The 23,606-nt window shown below is 38.5% G+C and overlaps 1 protein-coding gene across 1 annotated transcript in view; it reads left to right on the top strand.

The window, feature by feature from the left end:
• The window catches only part of FOXP2 (forkhead box P2), a 547,305-nt gene that overhangs the window by 341,433 nt on the left and 182,266 nt on the right, over nucleotides 1–23,606 (top strand). The window lies entirely within an intron of this gene.

The raw sequence follows: 23,606 nt of genomic DNA, 5'->3' as shown, positions 1-23,606 counted from the left end.
AACATGATAAGCATCTGAGTGAAAACTAAACAAATTATGCAAATAGACAGATGTTTTTCATATATATAATATGTGGATAAATTTTTCAGGTTTCATCCAGATGTTTGGAATCATGTGGGTAAATTCATGACCTCTTTTTGACCTCTTCTTTTCCCTATAAGGTAGACAAAGATTAAATGACTTGTTTAAAGCATTTGGTATTGGATTTAAAAAATCCTCAGGACCTCACTGAGCGTTAACTCCGTGCTTTTTTGCTAGAACATCATGATCTCAAACTACAATGTCTCTGGACTAGGCAATTAGTTTGACTGCATTTAATTAGAAATTAGCTGCATCATTTTAAAAATTATCTGGTTGCTTTTCAAATCCATTGGTACAGTTCGTTTTTCACTTAGCATGTCCAAACACAGTTCTGACTTCTCATTTCTTTCTCCTCCTTTGTCATCTCTGTTTCTTTTCTTGGAATAAAATCTCACCCATTTATATAATAACCCCAGATTAATTAAGTTGCTCATTAAATCAAAATTATAAGGAGAAAGATGGAAGAAATCAAATTGTTTTCAAACACTTGAACTCTTGTGGGAGCACGCATTCTCATAAATAATGTGCTAATTACAAATTATTCTTTTCTGTTAATTAAGACAGGTCAGGAGGACTTTTACTCGGCAGCACTTTGCTTAAGTATTCAAGTTGCTATATGTCCGTGCAATAAATGAAACCAAATTTCCTTTAAAATGTCAGACTAGTCATTATTTTCTGCCTGCAATTCTATCAGTTATTTTAGTGCATGAAGTTTTCATTTTATATGCATATTTATTCATCATTTTTATAAACCATTTTAGCAATATTTGAAGAGTAAATAATGGATGAAATTAAGATAACCACTCTGTTGAAAAAAATCAATACAAAATGTCTATGCTGTCTAACTGATTACAGAACAAGACCCAAAAATCCCTCCCAACCTGTTAATACTTCTTTGGGGGTCTCCATTTCTTCAAGTTTTACTGTGTTATAGATGGCAGGTATATATTGTGCTTTTGGTTCCTACAGTAGATTTCTTTTTATGTTCAGAAGGATTCTGAGGTTTTATCTCTCTTCAGTAGATACAAATAACATTATGGAAAAATTTTATTATGAATGGAGAGGAGGAGTCAGAAGAATACTGGTAGACATGCCACATACGTGTTTCTATACTGCTCCTAAACTCCAGCCTACTTGATTTCCCCTGAGCATGCTGTTTCCTGAACCTGTCTTTGTATGTTCTGTTTGCCATTTATAGTTATTTGAAGCACCTGAGAAAATCAGCAACCTTTTTATCTTTACAACTTCCATCCTCACATTAAAATATAATCAAAAAAGCTGACACCAGATTAATATCTACAACACTATGTAGCATTTAATAAATACTCCATAAGTACCTTTGGAGTGAATGATTAAATGTGTTGACAAGAAAAGCAAAATGGTTTTTGCTTATTCATTCTATGGAGATGAGTGATTTGCTAGATAATCAAGACCTACATTTTGAAGTATGAAGTTTGGCAAGATTACAGGATTTCGAACTAAGTTTTGTGTCTTTTTTTTTTTTTTTTGGCTTTGTTTCTACTTTGTTTTTATGTTAGTGTAATTTGTACAACCTCAAAATAACATCATATTTTTAAAAATTTTATTTAATGTGTTGTCCAATGTGAAGTAATGCTATAACTAGTACTGAAACAGTATTTTACACTTTATATTCTGTGTGGGTGCAAACTGATGAAATCTTTACTTAATATATACTAAATTGATCTTCTGTATATAAGGATAATTGAAAATGAATCTTGATGTGAATGGAATGGGAGAAGGGAGCGGGAGATGGGAGGAGTGTGAGTGGGAGGGAAATTATGGGGGGGGCATTGTAATCCATAAACTGTACTTTAGAAATTTATATTCACTAAATAAAAGTTAAAAAAAGAAAAAAAATTATTTAAGGAATACAAATTCATGCATTTCACACATGTTTTCATAAAATTGAAGTCATAAATAATCATGATACTCTCCTATTAACTATATAGATATACCATCATTGAAGTTAAGAAAACAGATGGCAGAGAAATAGGAAATAAATCCTGTATCGATAATAACAAAATGTTAGTGCCAAAAAACATAATCAGGATTTACCAAGTTTTATTAACCCTTCTAAGTTAATTTTTGAATAGTTGCTTCAGGTTTATTTTCACTTGAAATACACAGTATATTTTCCCTTTTTCTTTATTTTTGTACTTGCATAAAGACAGATTTCTTCTAGAAATCTGGTCTGCTTTCAAAGATCAAGTGCTCAATGAGTGGCACAGTAATATTTCCTTAATGAATGATGTGGCAATGAATGAAAGAGAAACTTTGAGGAGATATCTAGTGAATAAGCTTATGTCTGTTGTGAGTTGGTGTGTGTGTGTGTGTGTGTGTTTGCTGTGAGAATATGCATCTGTGTAGAATCTTATGATATTTTTATATCAGGCTCTAAAATGTAAAAAGAGATGTTATGCTCGATGATGAAAACATAACATCTTGGGAGTGGATGTTTAGCCTGTCATGTACACTTCCCACATTGGTGTACCTAGGCTCAATTTTTGGCTCCAGCTCCTCACTTCAGTTTCTCGCCAATGCAAACCCTGGGAGACATCAGTGATGGCTCAAGTAATTGGGTTCCTGCCACCCTCCTGAGAGGTTTAGATTACATTCCTGGCTCCTGGCAATTGGGGAGTGAACCAACAGATAGGCACGTTCTTTGTATATCTATCTGTCTCTCTCTTTGTATGCCCCTGAAATAAATTTTTAAAATACAAGTATAAAATATTTTATAATGCCATGTTTAAAAATCCCCAGAGACTACCCATCTGTATAAACAACAACAGCCTCAAAATACTGTTGTTTAAAACTGAAACAACTGTATCTATTGATTTCTTGGAAGTAGCAGGTTCTTGTGAAATGAGATTATTAAGCCCCACACGGAAAGAAAAAAAAATACAAGTTTTTGCACCAGTAACTAAGGAGATACATATTTATTAGACAAAATTGAAAAATCTATTAAAACTCCTACTTGATTCCTTTCTTACCAAGAGTTTAAAATTCTCTGTTACATTTCACATGAAACAGCACTCTGGCCTCAGAATCAGCCCTTAAGGCATTCAGATCTGGCTGAAGATCCCATGAGAGTATTTTAGGCATGGAAAGCCAAGACATTCTGGCAAAAAAAAAAACAAAACAAGCAAACAAACAAACAAACAAAAAAAAAAAAAAACAAATGAAAGATCTCTGCGAGTGAGATCCCAGTGGAAAGCATGGGCCATCAAAGAAGGAGGTAACTTTCTCTAAAGGGAGGAGAGAACTTCCACTTTGACTATGACCTTGTCTAAATAAGATCAGAGTTGGCAAACTCAAAAGGCTTCCATAGCCTTGGCAACTCATGACAAGAGCCTCAGGTGATTACTGACGCCATAAACAAGAGTGTCAATTGTTAAGTCAACAGGAGTCACTGTGCACTTACTCCCCATGTAGGATCTCTGTCCTTAATGTGTTGTACAATGTGAATTAATGCTATAACTAGTACTCAAACAGTACTTTACACTTTGTGTTTCTGTGTGGGTGCAAACTGTTGAAATATTTACTTAATATATACTAAATTGATCTTCTGTATATAAAGATAATTGAAAATGAATCTTGATGTGAATGGAATGGGAGAGGGCACGGGAGATGGGAGGGTTGCGGGTGGGAGGGAAGTTATGGGGGAGGCGGAGCCATTGTAATCTTAGGAAATTTATATTTATTAAATAAAAGTTTAAAAAATTCACATGAAATATATCTTAGCAAGTAGAAGTACAGCTATTCTAAGTAATAGTTTAGTGATGACTATCATTTATTCACAATTTTCCAGAATATAGTTCATATTTTCCAGAATGTAGTTTCACCATAGGTACCTAGGGTGATGATACTTATTTGGCTCTAAATTGGAGTCGAACTGGACCTCATATATTTCTCATCTCACAGATAGTGAGATGTTAAAATCTGGCACATAAACAAATTAAGAATTTAAATCTTTCCATATAAAGTTGAGAAGCCTGGAAGTCATTGTTTGCTGGCATTAACTCAATGGCTAAAAAATGGCACAGCTGAAGGTTTGGTAATACTTGGCCTGTCCCTTGTAGTCACAAGATAGTGGAGACCATGTCTCAATACATACAAGAAAAAAGAGATGGCCAAAGGACAAAAGAAAACCTGAATCGTGAAGGCAATTCCCCTGCAGAGTTTTGCTGATGCCTCATCTTTAGAACTATGACATATAGCCATCCCTAACTTTTCAGAAGATGGAGAAGTTATTTTTACCAAGACACATTAACTTCTCCAGTAAAATCATGTTTCTTTTAGTAAATTAGCATGGGAGATATTAGGGTATTTCAAAAAGTTCATTGAAAATTGAATTAAAAGATGAAGGTGACATTTGGCACAGCACTCAAGCCACTACTTAGGATGCCTGAATTCATTTGAGTGGCTGCCTTTTAGTCCTGGCTCTGCTTCTGGTTCAGCTTCCTGCTAATATATTACCCTATGAGGTGGCAGGCAATGGCTCAAGTATTTGTGTCTCTATCAACTATATAGGAAATCTGGATCGAGTTCTGAGCTCCTTGCGTTGGCCTGGCCCATTCCTGGCTGCTGCAGTCATTTGGGAAGTGAATTAGCAGATGGAAGAACTCTCTCTCTCTCTCTCTCTCTCTCTCTCTCTTCCACAAATAAGTTTTTAAAAATTCACATTTTCCATGAACTTTTTGAAGACCTCTCCATACATATTTAGTACACAACTAGAACACTCTGCCACAGAGGTAACTATAACCTCCTTTCACCTAAGTACAAAGGGTAACATTTAGCATTCATCCAATAACACAGTGAGGACTTGCTGTGTGTCAGAAACTTTCCAACATGTTAGAAATACAGAAGGGAGTCAATGGGAGCCTTGAGAGTACACATGCATTTTTAGAAGATGCATCTTATTAAATACTTGAAGTTTTATTTAAATGTGTTAGATAATGGATGGCCTATGCAATAACAAGCAGAACTTTTTCCTGTCCACACAAGTCAGAAAACTGTGCAGTGATACTGTAATTTAAGTTTAGTCATGAGAGATGTGTAGAGCTTGGCAAATATACACAAAGAAATAAAGGGCAAGAAAGAAAAAAGCTTTACATAGTGGAAGTTTCATACAGTCCATAAGTGTAGAGTTATTCATTCATTTAGCAAATATGTGTTAATACCTAATTATGAGGTACAGTGAACTAAAAGCTGGGGACACATGGATAAATGGAATGTGAATGACTCTTACCTTCAGAGAGTTTGTGGTCTAGTCCTACAAAAGTACATGACCTTGGTGCTTTAGCACTCCTGGAGCACAGAATACCAGTGCAGAAGGAAAGCCCTAGACATCCCTGGATTTCTTAGAGAAAAATATGAGTGAGAAAAAGCAGAGAACCAAAAGGGTAGAGACATGACACCCCATCCCCACTTTTGACCTATTAGTGCTGTTTCAGCAAGCCATTAAACAGATTTTCAGTAGTGATGACACAATTAAGTTGAATTTTATAAGGTTAGAGCAACCACAGTAAAAAGGATTGATTGGGGGCCAGCATTGCTGCACAGCAGGCTAAGCAACCACCTGCAATGCCAGCATCCCATGTGGGCCTCGGTTCAAGTCCCAGCTGCTCCACTTCTGATCCAGCTCATTGCTATGTACCTGGGAAAGCAATGGAAGATGGCCCAAGTGCTTGTGCCCTTGCACCCATGTGGGAGATCTGGAGGAAACTCCAGGCTTCTGGTTTCTATCTGGCCATCCCCAGCCATTGCAGGCCATTTGGGGAGTGAAACAGTGGATTAAAGATCTTCTTCTCTGTGCCCCCCCCACAACACCACCCTACTCTCTTCTGTAACTCTGCCTTTCAAATAAATAAAATAATTTAAAAAAACTAAAAGGTGATGATTGAGTTTAAGTCTTAAAAATAAAATTGGATAGTCACATGCTACTTTAATAGGCCAGCAAGAGGTAATACTTTGAACTAAAGCATAGTTGTGGTGATGAGGAGTAATGACTATCAAAATACTTAAGTAGCATCAAGGACAACCTTTGGGATGGACTGGGTTGGGGGGGTTAGAATATATATCAAATGTGTCTCTAAAAGTTTCCATGGGAAAGCGGAATTCCATTTATCTTAATTGAAATTGTGTAGGAATAAGACTTGAAGAAAAGGACAAGTTTATTTATGGGCTTATCTGAGTTTGTGATGCCTATGAGATATACACATGAAAAAATTTAATACAAGAGTTAGAAATGTAAATCCAAATCTCTGAATATGAGAAGAGTTGATAATACAGATACAATGTTGGGAGCCAGAGGGATGGTCTTTTAAGTATATCAGTCAAGGGGCCGGCGTCATGGCACACTAGGTTAATCCTCCACCTGCGATGCCTGCATCCCATATGGGCGCCGGATTCTAGTCCCGGTTGCTCCTCTTCCAGTCCAGCTCTCTGCTGTGGCCCGGGAAGACAGTGAAAGATGGCCCAAGTGCTTGGGCGCCTGCACCCGCATGGGAGACCAGGAAGAAACCCCTGGTTCCTGGCGTCGGATCGGCGCAGCTCTGGCTGTTGCGGCCATTTGGGTAGTGAACCAACAGAAGGAAGACCTTTCTTTCTGTCTCTCCCCTCACTGTCTGTAAACTATGTCAAATAAATAAATAAATAATCTAAAAAAAAAAAGAATATCATTCAAAAAGACCTTTGTGATGAGGAACATTATAACGGAAACCTTAAAGGAGTAAGCAGTAACTGTTGTATGTCTGTGGGATTCTGGGCAGAAGCATGCTTTCTGTTTAAAGTTTACCAAGGAGACTAGTGTGTTTGGAACAGATGAGCCAAGGGCATAGTGATATAAAATTCAGTCTGGAGGTAGTAACAAGCCAGGCTATGCACAGATTTTTCTAAGCAAGATAGGAAGTCCCTGAATGACCTATAAAAGAAAACTGAGATGATAGGATTTAAGTTTTAAAAGTTTGTTTTCATTGGCTGTGTATAACATATCATGATGGGGTGAAAGGGAGAAAATGGTGAAACTGGGCAAAAAAGGTATTGTTAAGAGTCCAGGGAAGAAATGATGGAAATTTAGACTATGTTGTTTGCATGGAGGTGGTATGAAGTTTCACAAACTCTGGATGCGTGTCAAAGGTTGTGCTGGTGAATTGATGTCGGAGTGTGAGAGAGAAAGCAGAGTGAGGATGATTGCAACTTGTGGGGTCAGTCCAAATATTCGAATTGAGAAAGAACAGATTTTTCTTTTCTTTCCTTTCCTTTTCTTTTCTTTTCTTTCTTTGGGAGGGGGTGCTAATATGGAGTTCTAGTGATAAATTAAATTTCATATTCTTGTTTATAATGTAAATGGCATGATCAAGGCAAATGGACATATATAGTCTATGAGAGCCATGAGAACTGGAGATATAAATCTCTGGGTTGACAGCACATAGTTGGTATTCAGAATCATGAGTCTGGGTGACAGCACCTGATGAACAAGAGAACAGAGAGATGGGAAGTAAAGAAGATGCTTATATACAGTTTGTAATTGGGGGAAGTTGAAGATATGCAAAGATGGCTAAAAAGAAGAAGCCAATGTATAGAGTGATAGAAAAGATGAATGACAATTAGAAAGTGATGCACATTTGAGTGATGAGCAGAAGAAAAGAAGCTCACAATTCATTTTTGTCCAAATAACTTTCATGGCTGCTTAGATATGGGATTCAAGTTGTTATGGGCTATTGAAATTTCTACATTTACACTGTACAGATGAGACTTGCTGAATGAGGTGAACCTAAATTTCTACCTCAGTGTGATTAAGCTGTTACTGGTACACATATACAGTTTTCAGTGTCCATCATCAATATGTTATTCATTTTTTGTAATTAAATTCTTATTTTAAAGATTTATTAATTTATTTGAAAGACAGAGTTAGATAGGGGGAGAGAGAGAGAGAAAGTCTTTCATCTGCTCTTTCACTCCCCACATGGCTGCGACAGCCAGAGCTGAGCTGATCTGAAGCCAGGAGCCAGGAGCTTCCTCCTGGTCTCCCATACAGGTTCAGAGGCCCAAAGGCTTGAGCCATCTTCCACTGCTTTCCCAGGCATAGTAGAGAGCTGGATCGGAAGTGCAGCAGCTGGACCTTAAACCAGCGCCCATTTGGGATGCTGGCACTGCCAGCAGTGGCTTTACCCACTACACCACAGCGCCAGCTCCTGTAATTAAATTCTTGAAGACCAGTTTATATTACATCCAATTAATCTCTGTATGACTGTGAAAATTATTTGATGTTTAAGGCTTGGTAAAACAAAACAGATGAAAAGTGTTAGAAGATAATTGCAAATGAAAGTGCCATGATAAGATGATAAAGACAGATATATATTTCATATGTGTACCTCTGCAAAAGGGCTCATTTTGCATATTCATAACTTCCAAGGTTAATTTTATAATTTTAAACTTTTCCTTAAGTGAAGACTTTCCATAGACAAATGTGTAGTCTTTTGAACCAAATGGGTATAAAGATACAATAAAGGGCACTTTAGAAAACACATACTGACATTTCTCCATGTCTCTTGATACAAACTGGTTGTGTGCTGTAGCAATGAAAAAAGATAGTAATCAAAGAAAGAATCCTGCAATAGAAAGCTTTTGCATCAATGCATGTGGTGGGGGGAATAAATTCAGTTGAGAACCAAAGACCAGCCAGATCTTTAGAGGAGAATTTATCAGACAACTTGCCTTAGGACATATATATATATAGAAATGAAGTCAGAAGTTAAACTTCGGGGTTTGATGGCTAGACACTTATGCTACAAAATAAAAATTTGTTCTTACTGGTGGTACATTAAATTCATAATTCATCAGTAACTTTAAAGAAGAATATCCAACTGTGATGTTTCCAACTAACTTTGATTACAATATTTGTCTCTTGAATGCCAGCCTACTTTTTCTATAAATTTGAGGTTATGTTTAGTTGCTAAAATTTCATTGTGCGTAGTTACTTATTTGCATATGTTTCATTGTTTTGTAATTATTCCTATATTAATTGTCAGTAACATGGCATAAAACACTTATTTGTTTCCCTACCAAAAACTCATTAAAAACAGCAATGAAAAATAAATGGTAAACTGATTAAATAAATTGTCATTTAAATGTTAAATACTCTGTCATACTTATATATACATATATATATATATATATATATATATATATACCTATATAATTTAACTGGAAGTCTGGAAGTTATATTATTATAGCTTAAATGTTTGATTTTCAGTATTTTTTTATTTTTCAGTATAATTTGCCATGGGATTTTAAAATGTATGTCTTTATTAATTTATTTGGTTGGCAGATAAATAGAGACAGAGAGAGAGGAAGAGATAGAGACAGAATCACTCTGCTGTTTCACTCCACTGATTCACTGTCCAAATGCCCACAATAACTGGGCTGCTGGACTGAATCCAAGAGTCAGGAATGCAAAGCAAGTCTCTCATGTAGGTTGCAAAGACCCAGCTATTGCATCATGACCTGTTGTCTCCCAGGATGTGCATCAGCAGAAAGTTGGGGAGCAGAGCTAGAACTTAAAGCCAGGTGCTCTACTATGGGATGCAGATATCCCAAGTGTCCTCTAAACAAGTAAACCAAATGCCTGCCCCTGGTTATTAGCTTTATGCTTGCTAAAAATCATGCTCTAGTGTTTGTTTTCAAGCATTTCCAATGTCTGGTATTACAAGACCTTCTGGAAGTGAACAGAATAGCATAGGCCTTGATGTGGGAGAAGTATGTTTATAAATGCTTTCATTAAATAAGACTCACTAACAGCTGTCCCCATCTTTCTTAATGGCCTTTGCTGCCCATGACAGTTTCTAAACCTATTGTTCAGAATAGGAATTTGTGTTCCCATAGCAACAATATTGTTTATGGTCCCACATCAAGTCTCAAAGACTTACTGATATCCATAATTTATCTTAAATAACACTGGTAGCCTCTGGGTCCTCATTGCCTGAAAGCAGATCTCTGAAGCAAGCTCTCAGGCCTGACAGCAAGGTAGATGACACTAGAGTACCTCCATGTAATAGTTCCCCTGGACACACAGGGAGACGTTTCCCACAGCATCAGTGAGGGAGCAGGCCAGAGCTTTAGCCAGGGTTTCTGACAGGGTTCTCCAGGGAGAATGGAAGGAGTAAAAATGTTTAAACATTTAATCATTTAGGAACTAAATGGGTAATATAATAACTTGAACTGTTTAGAACTCATTTTATTTTTATGTATATACCTTTGAAACTAGTGATATAGTAAGAAAAATAAAATGAAAAATGGGATCCTTAAAGACATATTAATCCATTAAAAAAAAAAAAAACCTCTGATTTTGGTAAATTATTTGACTTCTCTGGGCTTCTACAGTGTACTATGAAGGGATTTAATACAATATCCTCCAGAGTCTTTTAGCTATAAAATGTTTGATACTTCCATCATAGATTCAGTAATGAATCAAGTGTCATTGAAAAAGGAACCAATGACTGGTAATGCATTATGATGTTACTGTAATTAATAGTAATAGTAATCATAATAAATTACTAGTACAATGAATAAGGGTGTCAAATTTTTACAGAGTAGAGCAGGAATTATCAGACATGGCTAATAATCAGGAAGACTTGGGGGCTTTTCAAAGATAGACATCCTTAGCCTCTATCTCAAAATGACTTAGATTAGGATCTCTAGGAGAGGAGCCCAAGAACCTTTCCTTGTTAAACAGCTTTCAGTGTGAATCTAGAGACCATCTAGGTCAGGGACCATTATAACAGATATACTTAGTGAACTGAAATTAAAATTTAGTGGAGTTTTCCTAACAAAGTTTGTCATAGAGAGAAATTATTTTGTTTTTTAGTATTACTCATATTTTTGTAAGTGCTATTTAAACATAAATATGTAGAGTAAACCATTTCTTCATACAGATAAATTTCACCTTTAAAAAAGTTCTAATTACTAGAATCTGATGTAACAGAATTTGCCTGTTTACGTGTCCATTGGGAATATTTACTATTAAACTATCCTTTCTTATAATATCACAAATGGCATATAGAAAATAGCAAACTATTTTAAGCAGTATAGAAGCCCAAAATGTCTAATATGTGAAAAGGTTTGTGACATCGTGGCCACACTCAAGTACACACTCAGATTTTATCATTTAAAAGATTACTTTAAGGGGGCCAGCACTGTGGCATGCTAGGCTAAGCCTCTGCCTGTGGCACCAGCATTCCATATGGGTGCCTGTTTTAGTCCCAGCTACTCCTCTTCTGATCTAGCTCTCTGCTATGGTCTGGGAAAGCAGTAGAAGATGACCCAAGTGTTTGGGCCCCTGTACCCACGTGGGAGACCCAGAGGAAACTCCTGGCTCTTGGCTTTAGATCAACCCAACACCAGCTCTTGCGGCCATTTGGGGAGTGAATCAGCAGATGGAAGACCATTCTCTTCCTCTCTCTGTCTGTAACTCTACCTCTCAAGTAAATAAAGTATTTTTAAAAAGAGATTATTTTAAGTGTGGCTGTTGTGGCACAATGGATTAAGACTTGCTTGTGGTGCCTGTATCAGAGAATATGTTCAAATCCTAGCACCTTCACTTCTAATCCAGCTTCCTACTAATGCACCCTGGGATGCAGCAGATGATGGCTCAAGTGCTTGGTGTCCTGACACCTCCATTGGAGACTCAGGGGGAGTTCTGAGCTACTGGATTTGGCATGGCATAGCTGTGGCTACTACAGGCATTTGAGGAGTGAAACAGTGAATGGAAGATGAAAACAAACTTTTTTTGATTTATAAAAAATTTAATAGCATTGACCAGTAATAGTTGTATATATTTATGCGTGCAACATCGTGGTTTGAGATATATATATATCTCTAACAGGGGTCAAGAACGTGTGGCCTACAGGCTGTATAGGGCCAGGAGAGTCATTTGGTCTGGCCATGCCAAGGCAGCCACAGGGAGGACTCAAAATTCAATAAATCTATAGCAGGTTAGTATTATTTTTAAGATTTTACACATTTATTTATTTGAAAGGCAGTTACAGAGAGGCAGAGGCAGAGAAAGAGAGAAAGGTCTTCCATTCACTGGATCACTCCCTAGATGGCTGCAATGGCTGGAGCTAAGCTGATCCAAAGCCAGGGGCCAGGAGCTTACTCCAGGTCTCCCATGTGGGTGCAGGAGCCCAAGGCCATCCTCCACTGCTTTCCCAGGCCATAGCAGAGAGCTGGATCAGAAGTGGAGCAGCCAGACCTTGAACCATCACCCATATGGGATGCTGGCCCAGCTAGCAGTGGCTTTACCTGCTATGCCACAGCGCCAGCCCTAGCAGCTTAGTTTTTAAGTTGATAATTTTATATGGCTCACAAATGATGTTATAAATATTCAAATGGGCCTGGACAGAAATAATTCCCTACCCCTGCAAATCTAAACATAAAGTGTGTGTTTATATTTACATTTATATTAAAATAATATGTATATTATATATATATATATATATATATAATTATATGTAATCCCAGAATGGTTAAACCAAGCAAATTAACAAAAGGTCCCTTTTCTCTTCATTCTGACAAACACTCATTATTTTTCATTTTTAATAAAAGCCATTGTAATAGGTATCAAGTGATATCTCACTGTGGTTTTAATTTGCATTTTTGTGGTTAGTGTAATTTAGGACTTCTGCCTATACCTGTTATCTATTTTTATGCCTTCTTTGGAAAATGTCTATGAAAGTCCTTTGCCCATTTTTTCATGGAGTTGCTTTCTATTTTTTATTATTGAGTTGTTGGGGTCCTTGTATATTTTGGATATTAATCCTTTATCAGATATATGGTTCCCAAATATACTCCCTTATTTTGTAGATTATGTCTTCACTCTGTTGATGGTTTCCTTTGTTACGAAGATGCTGTTCAGTCTGATACAATTCCATTTGTCTGTTTTTAAGCTGTTTGTGTTTTTAAGGTCTTATCCAAAAAAATCATTGTTGTCATGTTTTGCTCCCAGGTTTTCTTAGTTTTATGATTTTGGGTTTTATATTTAAAGTCTTTAATCCATCTGAAGTTGATTTTTTTTAAGATTTATTTATTTATTTGAAAGTCAGAGTTACACAAAGAGAAAAATAGAGGCAGAGAGAGAGAAAGAGATCCGCCATCCACTGGTTCACTCCCTAGAGGGCCGCAACGGCCGGAGCTGCACCAATAGGAAGCCACGAGCCAGGAGCCTCTTCCAGGTCTCCCACGTGGGTGCAGGGACCCAAGGACTTGGGCCATCTTCTACTGCTTTCCTAGTCCATTGCTGGATCGAAAGTGGAGCAGCCTGGACTTGAACCAGCACCCACGTGGGATGCTGGCACTGAAGGCGGTGGCTCCACCCACTGTGCCACAGCGCCGTCCCCCTCAAGTTGAGTTTTAATGTGGTACTAGACAAGTGTCTACTTTCATTCTGCCATGTATCTAGTGGCTAGCCAGCTTTCCCACAACCATTTATTAAGGAGATTCTATGTCCCTTACTGTATGTTGTTGGCATTTTTGTTGAAAACCGATTGACTGAAAGTAGTGAAATTATTTCTGCCCTCTCTATTCTGCTTTATTGGTCTCTGTGTCCATTCCATTCCAGCACTGTGCTATTTTGATTACTATAGCCTCATAGATTTCGGAAATCAGGTAGTCTGATGCTTTCAGCTTTGTTCCTTTTGCTGAAGATAGCTTTGCTTAGTTGGGACTTTTTGGAATTCCGTAAACAGTTTAAGATATCTTTTCTATTTCTGTTAAAAATGTTATTGGAATTTAGATAGAGAATGCATTGAGTCTTTCAATTGTCTTAGATAGTATGGACATTTTAACAATATTAATCCTTCTGATTCAAGAGCATAGGATAGCTTTTCGGTTATTTGTGTCTTTTTCTGTTTTTTAATAACTGTTTTACCATTTTCATTTATAAATCTTCCACTTCTTTGGTTAAATTTATTCATTAGTATTTTTGTAGCTATTATTAACAGATTTTATATTGTTTTGATTTTATAAACAGCTCAGGTAGCCTATGGAAAGAACTTCTATTAACATTTGTAAATCTGTATATGCTTTATTCTTGCTCCTTTTCTTCCTAGTGTATGTACAATTACAAAATAAACAACATTTTTTGAAATACATTCATTATAACTTTTTAAGTGAGGGGTTAATACTTGAGAACTATTTTGTAAGTTAAGTGTACATTAATAAACAATAACATTTAAAGGTTTTTTATTTTTCTTCTAAACTAAAATACTCCTATACTTTTTTTCTCAATTTAGAGCTGATTAACTTATCCAAAACAATGCTTCATAGTGAAGTATTATGCAGTTACCACAGAGTAATAGAGGTAGCTTTCTGAGAGCTACATACAACTGTAGACACTGAGTCTATTACATTTAAAGAATTTAGTATTTTGGCTGAGTTAATCACCTCTATTATTTGATATCATTTTTTCAAGTAAGTAGCCATAGCAATGAAAGAAATTTAAAAATCTCAGTGCTCTTTATCACTGCTCTCATCACTGTTACCTTTCCTACTTTCTGCTGTGCTGCCCTGATGCTGCACGGTTCTTCTAGGGGGCTGTTATCTCCATCATCCTTGCAACACCTTTTGATTTCACAGAATGACACCTGCCCTGTGGGCAGACGTGCTGGTGGTGTTCTTTTTTGTTGTCCCTTGCATTATATGTCTTGCCCCGTGTTTTCAAGAAACATTAAACATGGCAAAACTGAGGGCTTCAGAACAGTTTAGTAAGAGAAGAGCAGAGAGAGAGAGAGAGCACCACCATTGAGGCTCAAATTGTGAAGGTCTGATTTGGTGTTGGCAGGGTGAGATGTGGACAGGATCCTTTCTTTTCTTCTTCTTCTATAAAAATAGCTATTTCTATGGCAGTGGAACCATAGGAAAGTCCTGAGTGTGTATTTTGGATTTGTCCTCAAATTTCAGAATGCCTCATTTGTGTATACCAGTGTCCCAGCTGTTGCAGACTTTGTGATGAATTAGTATTGGATTCAGAAATTGAATTTCCGCCAGGGAATTCTGGCAGGAAGCATTCTCTTATAAAAACAGACGAGTGATAGCAGTAGAGATGCCAAGGGACTTCCCAATAGCATGTCTCCGGATTCAGTGTAATGGCTTAACTTCAACATAAAGATGATCGGAGCAAGCACAGCTTATTGTTCCACTCTGGTGAATGGTCTGTTAGGTGCCAGTCATGTAAATGAAGATGATTACAGGAGAGTGACAAATGTGTCCTCCTTGAGGAAGTGTGAGGCTCTTAAACAGGTCATTCTGCAGGAACAAAGGAAGAACTTGCAGGGGGCAACAAAATCCCTCTTCTATGAGAAGTTTAATATCTTTTGAGACATTGAGAGAAAAGGGTCATTTTGAGCAAACGCCATTTGAGATTTCTCCAAGATTGCAAAGCATCTTCCCAGTGTGACCCTCAGAAATAAAGTTTGAATTTCCAGTTTTAACTCTCCATATCTACAAGCATTTTTTCATGTGCCTTCTTTCTGATAACAAGCCAAAATAACTAATTGAAAGAGGAGAAACACTGAATTAGAAAGCATTTTTCTTAAAAATATGTGGTTAAACAGCTTTCTTTCAAGAGCTATTCCTTTGGACAGAATCTTTATATATTAAGAAATGAAAACAGCTTTTGAAAGAAGCTTTAGCACACTCCATTGTATATTAAGTAACCCATGCAAATTAATTTTTTAAAGATTTATTTACTTATTTGAAAGGTAGAATTAACAGAGAGAGAGAGAGAGAGAGAGAGAGAGAGGCAGAGAGAGAGAAAGATCTTCCATCCGCTGGTTCACTCTACAAATAACCACAATGGTTGGAGCTGGGCAGATCAGAAGCCAGGAGCTTCTTCCAGGTATCTCACATGGGTGCAAGGTCCCAAGTACTTGGACCATCTTCCACTGCGTTCCAATGCACATTAGCAGGGAACTTGATCAGAAGTGGAGCTGCTTGGACATGAACCCATGAACTGGCACCCATATGGAATGCCGGCACAACAGGCAGTAACTTTACCTACTACACCACAGCACCAGTTCCAAGTTATTTGTTTTATAATAGGTGTGTCTTTCACCTTACGTATAAAACTTCCTTCTGGAACACAATGGAGTTCCTTCTTTCAATTTCAAAATATATTTATCTTTTTAAATCATCAGCCACATGGAAGTCTCCCTCTATGGAATTTTTTTTATTAATGAAGAATATCTTCCTTACACTATTTTCATCACTATATTGTAAATAATTCATTTTAAAGGTTGAACATGAACAATGCGGTCTAGCTGTTCTATATTTAGTGCTCTAAAGTCTAACATAATGGAAAAAAGAAGACTTGAAAGTAACTCTATCAGGTGATGGCTCCCAGTGATTTCTGTAAAATTGTTTTTATTTCTTTGAAAGGCAAAGAGACAGAGTGGGAAAAGAGAGACAGAGATCTCCCATCTGCTGATTCACTTCCCAACAGCCACAACATTCAGGGCTGGACCAGTACAAAGCTACATGGGTGCCATCATCCAAAGAACTTGTGCCATCAGCTGCTGCCTTTCAGGATGCACAGTAGTAGGAACGTGGACTTGGAAGCAGAGCCAGCTCAGGCGCACTGATATAGAATGTGGACACTCAGGTAGCATTGTAACCACTGTGCCAGATGTACAGTGTTAGTCATTAAAATCTAAGAGGACAAGAACATTACCCATCTTGTCCACATTTTCATTTCTAGTGCCTAACACAGGTGTAGGGGCTTAATAAATACTAGCTAGGAATAAATGAGAGAAATGTCTTCTACAGTGACCTTTTAAATATATTAATTATCAATGAGATTCCAAAATATCAATTTATGATAAGGGAAGCGAAACAAATTAGCATGGCATATTTTTGCCAATTAGCTTAGAAAAAGCTATTGACACTGGCACTGTGGCTTAGTGGGTTAAACCTCCTCCTGCAGTGCTGGCATCCCACATGGGCACCAATTCAAGTCTTGGATGCTCCGCTTCCTATCCAATTCCCTGCTAATGGCCTGAGGAAGCAATGGAAGATGGCCCAAGTTCTTGGGCCCTTGTACCCACATGGGAGACCTGGAAGAAGCTCCTGCATCATGGCTTTGTGTTGGCCCAGCTCCAGCCATTGCAGCCATTTAGAGAGTGAAGCAGCAGGTGGAAAATCTCAATCTTCTTTTTCTTTTTCTCTCTCTCTCCCTAACTCAGCCTCTCATATAAATAAATAGATCTTTAAAAAAAAACTATAAAGGAATGATAATATAGTAGAGAGTGTGATGGAAGGGGTATTCTTATACAAAGTGGTGGGACTGCAAATGAATACAGAAATTCTGGAGACACATATGATACACACCAAAATTTAATATCTGAGTATTATTTGATTCAACAGTTGAATTTGGGGAGGCAATTGTAAGGCTGCATTTAAAAATGTGCTGTGAGATTACTTAAAATTATAATAATTGAGAAGTGGGTGTTTGGCCTAGTGGCTAAGGGGCCCACATCCTAAATCCAGAGAACCTGGGTTGAATGCCTGACTATGGCTGCTAATGCCAGCTTCCTAATAATGTTCACCCTGAGAGGCAACAGCAGTGATAGCTCACGTAGTTGTGTCCCTGCTGCACATGAGGAAGACCTGGATTGAGTTCCTGGCTCCTGGTCTCTCCCTCTCTTCTTCCCTCCCTCCCTCCCTTCCTTCTTTCCTTCCTTTTGTTTTGTTTTTTTTTTTTTTTTTTTTGACAGGCAGAGTGGACAGTGAGAGAGAGAGACAGAGAGAAAGGTCTTCCTTTTGCCGTTGGTTCACCCTCCAATGGCCGCCGCGGTAGGCGCGCTGCGGCCGGCGCACCACGCTGATCCGATGGCAGGAGCCAGGGGCTTATCCTGGTCTCCCATGGGGTGCAGGGCCCAAGTACCTGGGCCATCCTCCACTGCACTCCTAGGCCACAGCAGAGAGCTGGCCTAGAAGAGGGGCAACCGGGACAGAATCGGTGCCCCGACCGGGACTAGAACCCGGTGTGCCGGCGCCGCAAGGCGGAGGATTAGCCTAGTGAGCCGCGGCACCGGCCTCCTTCCTTCCTTTCTTTCTTCTTTCCCTCCTTCCTTCCTTCCTTCTTTCCTTCCTTCCTTCCTTCCTTCCTTCCTTCCTCTCTCTCTCTCTCTCTCTTTCTCTCTCTCTCTCTCGCTTTCTTTCTTTCTAGATTTACTTATTTATTTGAAAGGCAGAGTTACAGAGAGGCAGAGGAAGAGAAAGAGCAAGAGAGCAAGGTCTTCCATCCACTGGTTCACTCCCCAAATGGTTGCAGTGGCTGGAGCTGGGCCAATTTGAAGCCCGGAGCCAGGAGCTTCTTCCAACATTTCCCACATGGGTGCAGGGGCCCGAGGACTTGGGCCATCTTCTACGGTTTTCCCAGGCACATTAGTGAAGAGCTGGATTGGAAAGTGGAGCAGCTGGGACTCAAACCCGCTCCCATATGGGATGTCAGCACTGCAGGCAGCAGCTTTACCCGCTATGCCACAGCGCTGGCCCCATGGCTCCTGATTTCAACCCAAAACCACAGCGAATTAATGCATTTGGGAAGTGAACCAGCAGATGAGAACTCTTTCTCTCTTTTTCAGTCTCTCCCCTTCTGTGTGCATGTGTGTGTGTGTGTATGTATATGCGTGCATATATGCATGTTGTGTCTCCCAAGAAATAAATTTAAATTTTTTAAAAAAATTTTATTAAAATATTTATATGATGGGAAAAGTCTAAATATCAGAAGAGTATAATGTTAAATAAAAATGAGCTTTCTAAGCATCAGGAATAAAGGTGTGCTTTGGTGAATTCAAATGTTATTTGTTTTGTTTTATTGACTTATTTTTGATTGACATATAAAAATTGTACCTATTTCAGTGTTAATCTTGTGTGTGTTCAAATCAGGGTAAGAATATCTAACTTAATTCAAAACAACTGTATGACCTTTGATTAAATAAGTTAGTTATTCATCACATGGAGTACTTTTTTGGGTGTACGTGGAAATTAATAAATATTAAAAAGATTTTAATAGAATTTCAATTTCACCAGTAACTGAATCTTAATAAGCATGGGCAATATTTGCATTTCATGAAAATAAATTTTTAAACTGAATAACAAAAATATCTTTACATGTAGTTTCTTTTTTCTTTACCCATGCTTAAAGGGCAAATTAAAGAGTTATTTCTTTCTACAATAAAACAAGCTATCTAAATAATTGAAGGTCTCCAACTGCAGCAAGTGAGATAAAGCTTTTCAAACCCTCATTAATAATTAGGGAAATTTTTACTTTTTTTAAAGATTTATTTTTATTTATTTGAAAGTCAGAGTTACAGAGAGAGGTAGAGACGAGAGTGAGATCTTCCATCCTCTGGTTCACTCCTCAGATGGCTGCAATGGCCAGAGCTGAGCCAATCCAAAGCCAGGAGCCAGGAGCTTCTTCCAGATCTCCCATATGGTTGCAGGGGCCCAAGGACTTGGGCCTTCTTCTACTGCTTTCCCAGGCCATAGCAGAAAGCTGGATCGGAAGTGGAATGGCTGGGATTAAGACCCACACCCATATGGGTTGCCAGCACTGCAGGCCAGTGTTTTAACCCACTGTGCCACAGCACTAGCCCCAACTTTTAAAAAATAACACTGGGCTGGTGCTGCGGCGCAGTGGGTTAATCCTCTGCCTGTGTCACTGGCATCCTGTATGGGCGCCATTTTGAGTACTATCAGTTCCACTTCCGATCCAGCTCTCTGCTGTGTCCTGAGAAAGCAATGGAAGATAGTCTAAATCCTTGGGCCACTGCACCCACATGGGAGATCTGGAAGAAGCTCCTGGATCCTGACTTCAGTTCAGCACAGCTCCAGCCATTGTGGCCATTTGGGGAGTGAGCCAGCAGATGGAAGACGTCTCTCTCTCTCTCTCTCCCTCTCTCTCTCTCTCCCTCTCTCTGCCTCTGCCTCTCTGTAACTCTGCCTTTCAAAGAAATAAATAAATCTTTAAGAAATGAAAGTGATAAAGAATATAAATAAACTAAATAAAGTGATTAAGTGATAAAGAATATATTGTAGAAAAATCATGGTAAATATGATTTGATAAAGATAAAAAATTGTATTTACACTAAGATTAATGCCATTTAGGGTCTATGCTATGCCCATCATAAGCAGGAAGCAGCTATAGAAAATATGATTCTATGCCCTTCAAAATCCCTTAGGATTAAGGGCTAAAATCTCTCTGAGGGCCAAATGATGTAGGCAGGCAGATAGGCTAAAATTGATTAGATTTGCAAGCTGGAGTCCAGGTTCTCCACCATGCTCCTGTGTGATCTCATGCCCCTACCTGACCCTACCTGTATGCCCACCTGCCCATCAGGCTCCATAACCACTTGCCTTTGGAAGTGGATAAAAGGCGTGGAACATGGTGGGCCCCTCACTTATTGCCCCACGCCTGTGGAGCCCGTTGCCTATTGGCCTGCTCTCTGCCTTTGCTTCTCTACTCGCACTAAGCTACTTGTGGTTGCTCATAAACAAATGCTTGCTCCACATGGCTCTTGGCTTGCTCTCTCCTTGGTATGGACCCAACTTAGCATCTAGATGTTTCTTTCTCCCCTAAATAGATCCCTCACTCTCCTGCAGATTTCTCTCACTGAATAAAAAAGCTTAAAAACTTTAAAAAAAGTGTCTGCTAATACTAACTGATAGAATTAAAAAGGGAGAGAAAGATCCAACATGGGAAGTGGGATACACAGCAGACTCATAGAATGGCAGACGTCCTAAACAACACTCTGGCCTCAGAATCAGCCCTTAAGGCATTCGGATCTGGCTGAAGAGCCCATGAGAGTATTGTAGGCATGGAAAGCCAAGATACCATGGAAAAGAAAAAAAAAAAAAAAGAAGAAGACCTAAATGAAAGATCTCTGTGAGTGAGATCCCAGTGGAAAGAACGGGGCCATCAAAGAAGGAGGTACCTTTCTCTGAAGGGAGGAGAGAACTTCCACTTTGACTATGACCCTATCAGAATAAGATCAAAGTCAGCGAACTCTAAAGGCTTCCATAGCCCTGGCAACTCATGACTAGAGCCTAGGGAGATTACTGATGCCATGAACAGGAGTGTCAAATTGTTAAGTCAGCAACAGAAGTCACTATGTACTTACATCCCATGTGAGATCTGTCCTTAATGTGTTGTCTAATGTGCAGTGATGCTATAACTAGTACTGAAACAGTATTTTTACACTTTGTGTTTCTGCGTGGGTACAAACTGATGAGATCTTTACTAATTATATACTGAATCGATCTTCTGTATATAAAGATAATTGGAAATGAAAAAAAAAAAAACACCCTGGTGTTAAATTGGAAATGGCATAGAAAATTAATTTTAAAAAAAATATTACGTAGGATCTCTGTCTTTAATGTGCTGTACACTCTTATTTAATGCTATAACTAGTACTCCAACAGTATGTTTTTTCACTTTGTGTTGCTATATGGGGGCAAACTGTTGAAATCGTTACCTAATATATACTAAACTGATCTTTTGTATATAAAGAGAATTGAAAATGAATCATGATGTGATTGGAAGGGGAGAGGGAGCGGGAAAGGGGAGGGTTGTGGGTGGGAGGGAAGTTTTGGGAGGGGGAAGCCATTGTAACCCATAAGCTGTACTTTGGAAATTTATATTCATCAAATAAAAGTTTAATTAAAAAAAAAAACTTAAAAAAAAAAAAACCAGTGCTTGGCAGTTTACTAGTCAGCACACCAGAGTCATGGTGGTAAAGATCTGTTGAGGACCTGCTGAATGCAAGGTGCTGTGCTGGTGCCTGGAGGGACTGCCAGCTTCTTCATTCAGGGTTTAAGTTACATCTCAAACACGTGGAACTGGCTGCACTGTCCTTTTTTTTTTTTTTCCGGTCCAGAAATGTATAAAGAAGCATATTTTTCCATTACGTATAATTTGAGTGACAATGCTGTGCATTCTTAAGGTCATAGAGATTTTTTGAAACTTCCCCAGCCATTAAGGAATTCACAGGACTTAAGGTTCGGGTTAATAGGTTCACCTAGCAAGTGTGATAATCAGGTGAGTTGGGTTTTTGAATAGTTATGCTCGCCCTCTGGTATTGGACTTCATATGCATCTCCCATGAGTAGACCACAGACCAAGGTTTTCTAGAAACGCTGGTGAGGGAGGAGCTTTCCTTTCTTCCAGGCTGAATTCTCATGATAATGAAACTAAGCTAGAGAGTGAAATAGTGGAGGCAGATTCACCCTTAGGAGCTTTGTTTCCTCTCAAGTCATTTCAGTAAGCAAGAAGCTTAGCCCTACTGTCCTATGTTCTGATTGTTGATGTCCACCAGTGGACACTGTTTACTGACTGGATATTTATAAAATGTTTATTTACATACACATCTCAAATAACAGTCATACTATAGGTAATTAAATATAGGAAATGCTTTTGAAATTGGACATATAGATGAGCCTCTTTGATAGTTACATTTAAAATCTATGAATCCTGAGAAGATTTTTTTAGGGCAAAAGCACAGAATACTTCATTAGCATTAGACGGATGTAGTTATTGATGTATTAAGGTGATGATTATTAGCACCATTAGTTTATATCTTATTTTATTGAAAAAGAACACTTGTAGCACATTATAAAGTTAATGACTCTAATTTACCACATAATATGCTACAAAGAAGCTAACTTAAGTTTGTAATAGCTGGAACAAAAAATGAAAATGCCCTAGGTTCCTCGCGAAGGTGGATTTCCACTGATCTTCAGTACATGTCTTTGTAAATTAGCTCCAAAATGTAACACAGAAATATATGTGCTTTGTAATTTACATTGTAAATAACATAGCCCAAAAGTTCAAAATTCTATGATATTAATGTAACATCAAATAACTATTTTTGAGTCAGTGTAATACTTCATCAGCAATTGGTTGTCAATGGATAGCATTCCTATCTTCTGTGAGTTTCACGGTCCACTCTTTAGATTACCCTGTATGACTAGGTAGTTATAAACTGGGAGAAGGGAACCTACTCAGAGATCATCAGGGTGGTCCTAGGGAGATTCGAAATGGTGTTGGGGTTAGAATATGGACTTGCCAAGGCCTTGCTGGCAGCTCCATCCTTTTGTTTCTAAGCACACTCTAGTTTTACCTTTAGGGCCTTTCCCTTAGAGGTGCCTGACCCACTGTGTCTGCACCTGCACTCATCAAGCCCTCTGTCTTCTCAAAGGAGTTCTTTCTCTCCATCCCTTTCCTCCCCAGGGGACTGCCTGTTAGGTTCTGGTTCCTCATGCAGAGATCGTGTGCCTCAAGGCCTTTTCCTGTAGACCTGCTGTAACATTTCCATCCCTTGGTGCCAAGTAGGATCATCATCTTTGGCTCAGGGTCTCTGGTCATTGCTGAGGGCAGAGTGGATGGACAAATGGTCCATTGCAGCATGCATTTTCCTCATCTGTGCCTCTGATTGCAGGAACCTAGAA

Source organism: Lepus europaeus, chromosome 1 (assembly GCF_033115175.1).
Source record: "Lepus europaeus isolate LE1 chromosome 1, mLepTim1.pri, whole genome shotgun sequence".
NCBI lineage: Eukaryota > Metazoa > Chordata > Mammalia > Lagomorpha > Leporidae > Lepus > Lepus europaeus.
Note: the sequence above shows the minus strand (reverse complement) of the source record. Positions and strands in the feature narration are given on the sequence as shown.